Raw genomic sequence first — 7,301 nt, 5'->3', positions numbered from 1 at the left:
CAAAATAAGCACAAGATAAATCACGAAATCAGGGTTTATCAAATCTCCCCACACTTAAACTAAGCATGTCCTCATGCTAAAATCAAGAAGAAGCAAATGGACATCAACATTTATTCAATGCGAACTAACTACATGCAACCTATCTATATACAATCTATCTACATGAATGCATCCACTTAGTCAAAACAAGTCAACTTCCAAGAAAACATATTTAAGTACAAGGGCTAAAGCCATAGCAGTCAAATCAAACCCACAATCGAATTGAATTATTAAAAAGATTTTACAAACTTGCAAGAAAAGAGATGATCATGGGTGGAAACATGTAATTGAGCAATCGAACCCTCACCGGATGTGTATCCGCTCTAATCGCTCAAGTGTATAGGGTTGATTCACTCAATTATCTCTTAATCATGCTTTCTAAGATTTGTTTTTCATCTAACAATCAACAATTACTTTATGCATGCATACAAATATCATGAGGGATTTCCCATAGGTTGTAATGGGGCTAGGGTCAAGGTAGGATGCATATGGTCAAGTAAGCTTGAAAATTGAATCTTCGATTAACTTAAACTTCCCACCTAACCTATGACAACCTATACAATTCTAAACAATCTTAGCTATCCATTTCTCACTTTTTCACATACTCATGCATTCTCTTTTTGATCACCACCCATATGCATTGACTTTTATTGAACCTTGCTTTGGGCCATTTTGTCCCATTTTTATTGCAATTCTTTGTCTTTCTTTTTCTATTTCTATTATTTATTTTCATCATTTTTTCTCTATTATTATTATTATTATTATTATTATTATTATTATTATTATTATTATTATTATTATTATTAAAATAAATGGTCAAAATGGTCCCTGAACATCACGCTATCTCTATTTTAGTCCCTGAAAGAGTTTTTTAATCAAATTTATCTCTGAAAGATTTCAAGTTAGTCACGTTAGTCCTTCTGTCACTTCCCTCACTAACGCCGTTAACGAAAACTGACGTGGCACGTTAGAATCCATGTTAGCACACCTCCATGCATCCCAGTTGTCTGCCAGCACGATAACTTTACGAAATTCCGTCAAATTAATCCCTAACTAATAAACCCTAATCCCATCATAGTGCATATATATCCCCTTACATTGATGTTAAGTTGTAGAGGTTCATAGACTAATATTAGAGGTTGCCGGGGCATGATGAGGGGTGGAAACGGAGGTCGTCATAGTGGGGTTTCTTCTCACTCACTTGGTAGCTATGGGTCTTGCTCGTTTATGCGAAGAAAGAGGAAGAATGAAGACCTAATATGTCATTGTGGGTTGAAGACGTTGATTAAGAAATCTGGAACTTCAGAGAACCCAGATAGATTGTTCCATACATGTCCAAGATAACGGGTGAGTTGTTCTCATGAATTCCTTTCATCTTCAATATTCTTACTAGTTGTGGAGCTTTTTAATTATAATATTCTTTAAATTTCTGTAGAAGGACAGCCATTGCAACTTCTTTAAGCGGGTTGATAAAGATGAATACGATGGAAAAAATGGAGATGCAAAAATTGATGCAGAAGTTGAGAGCAATCATGATGAGTGAAAAGTAAACATTGCATGGAGAATGGGGAGTTTGGAAGCAGAAGTCAGATTTACAAGAATGCTAATAACTTTTATGTTTATTGGATTAATAATTATGATTTTAGTTATGGGATTAATTTGTATATTTTGTATTTTTAAATAATAGTGCTATAAAGATTTTAACTTTATTCAGAAAAGTAATGTGTGTGAAGAAGAACGAATTGATATGTCCTATTCTATTTAATTTAGCAATGAATTGAGGAACCTGTTTTATTAAATTTATTTTTATTAAGATTATCCTTTAAATTGTAATCATTGTATGAAATCAGTTAACACATTACATAATTATACCTAATTGCACAAGATTACAATGATATATAGATAAACTAAATATCTCCATATATTGAAACCTGAAACAGCAACATTGTTTAATCGATATATCCAAAAAGCTAACCATATTAGTCTATATTACTACCATTAACTTAATAAAAGGACTAAACAAAAAAATATATCTATTATATCTGTTTTAACGCCCATTAATACTTCTGTGTGATCTGGTTCATAAGTTATTTTTTTTCTTTTATCGGTTTTAAATTTTTCAATGTGATAAAATACAAATGTCATTGGAGGTCCTTTCTATCTACAAAAGAATAAAGATAAAACTCATAATAAATTCAAAATGACAAATAATTTTGTATTGTACATTATCTGATTATATGAGCTTTGACAATAAAAAAAGTTTAACTTATTAGTAATAGCATACAAGAAAAATTAGTATTTATATTTTTTTTGTAGATATTACCTAAGTAATAGCATATAAAGAAACTTATTGATAGAGACATTATATATTGTTGTTTCAGATGGTTCCAAACAAATCTTCTTCAACAGGTGGATGTGCCAAGAATTGGTTTCATGCTACTTAGAACATGAACAATTTTTTATCTTTATTTTTTATCTAATGACAATGTATGCTCTTATTCTTAGGAATCAGAGCAACACAGGTAATTGGAGAAAATTTGATGTCTTTGTAAATATAATTTCAAATTGAGAAAAATTAACATTTATATTCTCTGCAGTACATAATTGAAAACAATACATTTCATTAATTCTGTTTTCAAAATCGTAGCCTACTACATGTTTAACTCTACCGATCACAGTACGTAAACTCTAACCAAGTTCTAAAAATAACAACTCTAAACCATAGACTACTTACAAAATCGAGCCTAAACACATTCAAAAGAGTTTATTTACCACAACAAACACATTACTATCAAAATAAAAAAAATAGAATTACCTGCTCCATTGCTGATGAGTTTGAGAAACTCTAATTTAATATGATGATGATCAAACATCATTAAAATATTATTTAAAAAATTATTAATTTAATTTCAGTTTCAAATTATTTAATTAATAATTTCTGTTTTTGTATGCAGGATTTTGGTCATTGGGTTTAAGCAACAAAAAGCCCAACATAATGATAATTTTCAGCCTTGTGCAAAATTATTTAAAATTAAGTGGCTGAATTATTGTTATGCTTGTTGGGCCAGGAAAAACAAATTTGAGGCCCAACAAAGTGGATGGTCCGAAATCAAAAAGGAAATGGGGCACAATATTTTCTTTACTCATTTAACATGATGAAATCCATTTCTTTAATTAAATTGCAGCATGCTTCCACGGATACCACCCCCTCATTTGGTGGATTTCAAATTTCATTTAACTTGCATTAATTGCCTTGGTAATATGAAAGAGAAAATACAAATTGATTTGATGGCATTAATTGAAGTTTACACGTTATTAGGCAAAAAGTATGGGAAGTTGATCTTAGTTGATTTTATTTGATATCACTTATTACTTCCATAGCTTTTTTTTTTACTACTCTCTCTTCTCTCTCTCTTTGTATTCGGTCACCTCACTGTCAGAGAAGAAGATGGTAGAAGCAAGTAATCAGAAGAAGGAAGAAGAGGCTAGGCATGGTAATGTAAACATAACTCATTTTTATTTTCTTCTTTAATTACATTGCAAGCTTTTCTCTGTTCTCTCTCCTCTCTCTTTCGGTATTGTCTAGCAGAAAATGAGGGATGAAGCAAGCTATCAGTAAAAAGTACAGAGAAGCTAGTTGCAAGGAAGAGTCCATTGTGATGATGGCGTTAAGAAAAAGAAGATCCACAATAGGGTGTGGCTGAGATCTTTGCCACTTATAGTAAGAAGTGGTGAGGAAGTCTCAAGCTCTCCATACCCGAAAATGGTGAAGATCCAATTCGGTCAGAGGAAGGAGATCCCAGAGGCATGGCTCGTCTCTACTTTTGATCAACCAACACAGAAGGTAGCTACTGTAGCTACGTGGAGGAAGAAGCAGAAGATAGAGCAGATTGAGCTGTCAAGCATCAAAGACTTATCAAGGGTCAGAAATCCTTCTTGGGAAGCAAGTCAAGATGGAAGGCCCGGATTTATGAAGCTTGGTGAGATGGGATGAAGCAAAGATAATTGCATGTTGGGTTTTACATTCGGTTCTCTCTCTGCTCTCTCTGGCCGAACCAGTTTTGTGTTGAAGAAGAAGAAGTTTAGCTCGGTTCAACTATTTCAACCTTGGAGGCTTCCCCTTCTATAATAAGGGTGAACAGCCAAGGCTTGAGGCAAGGAGAAAAGAGTGAAAAGCACAGAGTTCTTATAGCTTTCCAAGCTAACAGAAGTTCTTCTCCTTCAATGTTCTTCATTTTGTATTTTTCTGTTTAGTTTTGTCTGTCTTGAGTCTCATGGAAAAAAAGCAAACAGTGATATTTGTATAAAAAAGTCATAGAGCGGAAAAAGGCAGAGTATACAAAATTAAAAGAAAAAGCCATAGATGTCCTTAGAGGTCCTTTGTACATCTGTGTTGTGTATCATGATTATGTGGGAATCCCCTTGCAAGTTGGGTTAGCACTTAGCAGTTGAAAGCTTGGTGGGTGACCAAGTCAAGTTCAGGATTGGAGATAGATTCTGGACTTGTCCCGGATAGGAAAGGTAGTTCCTAGGGAGAATTGGTGTCTGTAATCTGTTTGATTATAGTGAAATTCCGTCATTATTGTGATGGAGACTGGATGTAGGTTGCACTGCACATAGCAGCTGAACTAGGATACTTCTGGGTGTGATTCTCTCTCTCTACTCTACTCAAATTCTGATTCTGTTCGAAGGAGACAAAATTGAAAAATATCTCCTCATTGATTACGAGACAAAAAGAAAAAGTCTATTGAATAGTGACGAGACAAAAAGCAGAAATATCTCCTTAAGCGTTTTAAAAGGGGCAGCAAGTTTTACTCAGCAAAAAGGGGCTAAGATTCAACCCCCCTTCTCTTAGCCATTGATAACCATCAATTGCAAACCAAATCACTAGAGCACAAATAACACTAGGGCAAAATTGAACAATATTTCATTCATGTAAAAAAAACTAGAAGAATCTCATTCTCTCTTTTGCAATCAAAGAAAGGATATAGGTTACAAAAAAAGTTTTTTATACCTTGCAGTAGCGCCAAAAATGTTGCCTTCCTTCCTATCTCGTTTACGAAATAAGAACCTATTCTCACCGGAGAAGACACACACGACACCTGCCATATAATCGCGCTTTAGAATCCAGCCTCAGTCGTCTTCCACAGAGCATTGTTGCTGGGTTCAAAGAGCAATAAGAACAGGTGATTTTTTTACTAAGAGTGAAGAGAAGTGTGAGGAATTAGCGTTTTGGCTTCGTTGCTATTCAATACGGTACCGTTTTGATGTCAGCTTCTCAAACACTTAAAACGACGTTGTTTTATATGGCGACGTGTATCCCTAATGTGCCAGGTTAGCTTCTATTAATGGTGTTAGCGAGGGAAGTGACGAAAAGACTAACATGATTAACTTAAAATTTTTCAGAGATAAATTTGATTAAAAAAAAATTTAGAGACCAAAATAGAGATCGCATAATCTTTTAGAGACCATTTTACATTACTCTTATCACTGACAAAAAAAATAAACAAAAAGAATTATATATAATTACCTAAGTAACCAAAGTACCAGACACTAATTTCAGCAATTGTCAGCTTCTTAAATGTAAAACAATATTGGCTTGAATGGTGTAAGATACCTTTCACATACATTGGACCACATGAATGAATCAATGGTTGTGCCAATTGTTATTGAAAAGAGCATGCATTATATCTAATATAATAATCCTTGTATTTCAAACTCATTCTATGATTTCCAAATTACTATAGTTAACTTTTGTAAGGTCCCACATTGGTTGGAGAGGGGAACGAAGCATGTCTTATAAGGGTGTGGATACCTCTCCCTAACATGACGCGTTTTGACGAGTGAGTGTGGGGGGCTTCGGCTATCATCCCTATCGTCAAAGGCAAAACCGTGAGGCCTTGTGTGCCAAAGTGGACAATATCGTGCTAGCGGGTGGTTTGGACTGTTACAGATGGTATCAGAGCCGGAGTCCGGATCGATGTGCCAACGAGGGCGCTGGATTCCCTTAGGGGAGTGGATTGTAAGGTCCCACATCGGTTGGGGAAGGGAACGAAGCATGCCTTATAAAGGTGTGGATACTTCTCGCTAGCATGACGCGTTTTGACGAGTGAGTGTGGGGGACTTCGGCTATCATCCCTATCGTCAAAGGCAAAACCGTGAGGCCTTGTATGCCAAAGCGAACAATATCATGCTAGCGGGTGGTTTGGATTGTTACAACTTTATTGTTGCACATGATTATCAAAGAAGAATAATTAGAGTCAAGCTCTGAAATTGCCCTTATTGGACTTACAACATTTTGGTTGTGACAATGATAACCCATGTTCGCTTGAGCTTCTCAACCATATTTAGAAGGAAATGAAAGATCTCACTGAACATACATGTATTATTTAGTTTTCTACAAAAGAATATTTGTGTTACATCTTTTTTGTTTCTTAAAGAATTCCATTTTGATTGATCTTTAAAATTTAGTTAACATACACTACAACATTTTTTTGTTTTAAACCTCGGTTTTTCATGTCACATTTAAAAATCATAAATATAAATAGCCTATAATCATACCTTTTTATCTATGGTCAGTTTTAAACTGAAATTTTAAAAAATATTATTTTGTCACATAATTTTCAAAAATCGTGACAATAAATGCCAAAAGTCATGGTTTTAAATGGAACATATTTTTAATAGAATTATTTTAGGTTTTAGATTACTCGTTTTTATGTCATATTTAAAATTGTAACCTAAAAATGTCTATAACCACGTCTTTTTTAAATTAAAAATTGTGACCTTAAAAATTTATAGTCACAGTTTTAAACTGTCACCTAAAAAAATTCTATACTGACATTATATTAAAAGGAGATAACTATTATATTGGAGGCATAACTGTAAAATTTTATTTTACTAAAAGAAATTATAATTTGATGCAATTGATGACATTCTAAACCTTAGATACGACGACCTACGCATTTGATGTTAAGAACCTTCAGAGGTTAATCTCATTTCACATTTGAATTCAGAACCTATTTATGTAAAAAAATATTTTAATATGCCAAAAGGATGGATTTAGCATATTTAAACATTTTTTTTCCATGATGATCTGATGAGTTTAAACATATAATGAAAGGAAAACAAAGAGCTAACAATATTATTTTTATCCTTTAATAAAATTAGTTATTATAACTAATACAGTGTATAATAATTTAAATTTAAAAAGTTTAGGAAAATATTCAATACTTTTTACTATAATCTGTACTATAAAAATATTA

General features: G+C 33.3%; 1 long non-coding RNA gene across 1 annotated transcript in view; it reads right to left on the bottom strand.

Annotated features, from left to right (window-relative positions):
• LOC110267960 overlaps nt 1–2,500 on the bottom strand; it is a 15,765-nt gene extending 13,265 nt beyond the window's left edge. The window contains exon 1 of the long non-coding RNA XR_002355947.1: nt 2,387–2,500. This is a non-coding gene — a long non-coding RNA (uncharacterized LOC110267960). The remainder of the gene's footprint in view (nt 1–2,386) is intronic.

This window comes from Arachis ipaensis, chromosome B10 (genome assembly GCF_000816755.2).
Source record: "Arachis ipaensis cultivar K30076 chromosome B10, Araip1.1, whole genome shotgun sequence".
Lineage (NCBI taxonomy): Eukaryota > Viridiplantae > Streptophyta > Magnoliopsida > Fabales > Fabaceae > Arachis > Arachis ipaensis.
Note: the sequence above shows the minus strand (reverse complement) of the source record. Positions and strands in the feature narration are given on the sequence as shown.